Below are 2,320 nucleotides of genomic sequence, written 5' to 3'. Positions count from 1 at the left end.
TATATATATATATATATATATATATAACCTTATAAAGGGTGAAAAATACAAAATAGGAACTGGTTTGTAAAATACAAAGTTTTGGTTCTTTTATATATATATATATAGTTGTTATCAGTATGCGAGAATTTCCCAAACCAAATCCTTCGAGTTCATGAGATAAAATGAAACTGAATGTTAGTTAGTTAAAGGAATAAAATTAGGAACTTTAGAGGCATAAAAATAGGATCTTTTAATGATCATATAAGAGAGAACCGCACATATCACAAATCAAAATGAGGTGTTTGAAGTTGGAGTACAATATTTCAAGTTTTTGTTGTAAAAATTCTTTTTAGGTTTTACTTTTTACTCTTAATTTGATGAATACTTATATTATTTATTTTATTTATTATATATTAATGAATAACTAAACTTTCTTCAAATATCTTTGATGGATCTTACAATTGAAATACATTTTTACTATATCTTAATGTTAATTTATAAATTTATAAGTAACATTTATGTATTATAAATATAGTTATCTTATAATATTTGTAATAATTGAAGATGATTAGGAAAATTAAAATGAAGAAAAATCATGTTTATCACAATCATCTAATTTAATTTTTAAAATATTTTGTAAAATTCGTATGATAACTTATTATTAATTAATAATTTTACAATTATTTATAATAAATTTATAAATTATTTTACAATTTGATAATAATTTATAATTTATATTATTAACAAATTATTTTATAAGTTATTTTATAATAAATTTATAAATTATTTTATAGTATTATTAGTCATTTACCAGTTGTAATTACTTATAAAACTTATAAAATTATAAAATTATAAATTATCATAAATTTATAATTTATAAATTATTTTACAATTTGATAATAATTTATAATTTATAATTTATATTATTATCAAATTATTTTATAAGTTATTTTATAATAAATTTATAAATTATTTTATAGTATTATTAGTCATTTACGAGTTGTAATAATTTATATTATTAATCATTAAATTCAATGAAAAAAACCACATAATCACTCATAAATATCGACATAAATGCTATTTATCTAATCCTCCTTACAATTATATTATTCCACTTATGGTGAGTAATGATTTTATACGTTTCTAATTCAATTACTCATTAATGTCAATCCATTTAAAATTACTTTCAATTTATGTCAATCAATTTTTTTTAGTAAAATTTTATAAAATAAAAATATATATTCTATTTGAAATAAAAGACAAAAATTTATTAAAAATAATCATAAAATACGTGTTGAGACAAAATCTCAATTTAATGTTTTGATGAAAACAAACAAAAAGTTAATTAAGAATTCTAATTATGATTCTAAGTGTTTTGATATTTAACATGTGTTTTTGAGTGTGTTAAAACAAGATAGGAATCAAACATCACAAATCAGATCAAAGAAAGCAATTCTGGAAAACGCAGAATGATCTTGAAGCAGTTCTGGAAAACGCAGATTGATCTTGAAGCAGTTCTGGAAAACGCAGATTGATCTTGAAGCAGTTCTGGAAAACGCAGATTGATCTTGAAGCAGTTCTGGAAAACGCAGATTGATCTTGAAGCAGTTCTGGAAAACGCAGATTGATCTTGAAGCAGTTCTGGAAAACGCAGATTGATCTTGAAGCAGTTCTGGAAAACGCAGATTGATCTTGAAGCAGTTCTGGAAAACGCAGATTGATCTTGAAGCAGTTCTGGAAAACGCAGATTGATCTTGAAGCAGTTCTGGAAAACGCAGATTGATCTTGAAGCAGTTCTGGAAAACGCAGATTGATCTTGAAGCAGTTCTGGAAAACAAACATCAATCCTGGAAATAATTTTCATCCTATACTCTCATATAATCAACAAAAGATCCATCCAAGTCATATATATTCCAGAATTTGAAGAATCAAAGGCATGCTTCAATAAAGGCATATCACAAAGATCATTCCTCTTGAAAAGCAAATGCAAGTACAAGACTACAAGTAGCAAAGTATACTACTGATTTGAACTATTCTAAAGTCTGCACACGTAACAGAAAAACATGTACTCAAGGCTGACATACTGACACAAATCACAGAAGTACAAGGCTAGTTCATCACAAATCAAAAGATCAATCCTGGATCGATCTTTTGATGCACCAGATCAATCTTGTATTTGACAGAATTTATCCAACAACTCTTTTATGACAGCTGGTCCTTTTCCAACGGCCACATGAGTTGTCCTAAGCCTTCTTGGAGTCTATAAATACAGCTGCAAGTTGAAGAACAAAACACAACAATCAGCACCAAGCAAAAGATCAATATTTTTGATCATACT

The sequence above is a fragment of the Cicer arietinum genome, chromosome 2, assembly GCF_000331145.2.
Source record: "Cicer arietinum cultivar CDC Frontier isolate Library 1 chromosome 2, Cicar.CDCFrontier_v2.0, whole genome shotgun sequence".
Lineage (NCBI taxonomy): Eukaryota > Viridiplantae > Streptophyta > Magnoliopsida > Fabales > Fabaceae > Cicer > Cicer arietinum.
This window is presented reverse-complemented; position numbering follows the sequence as displayed.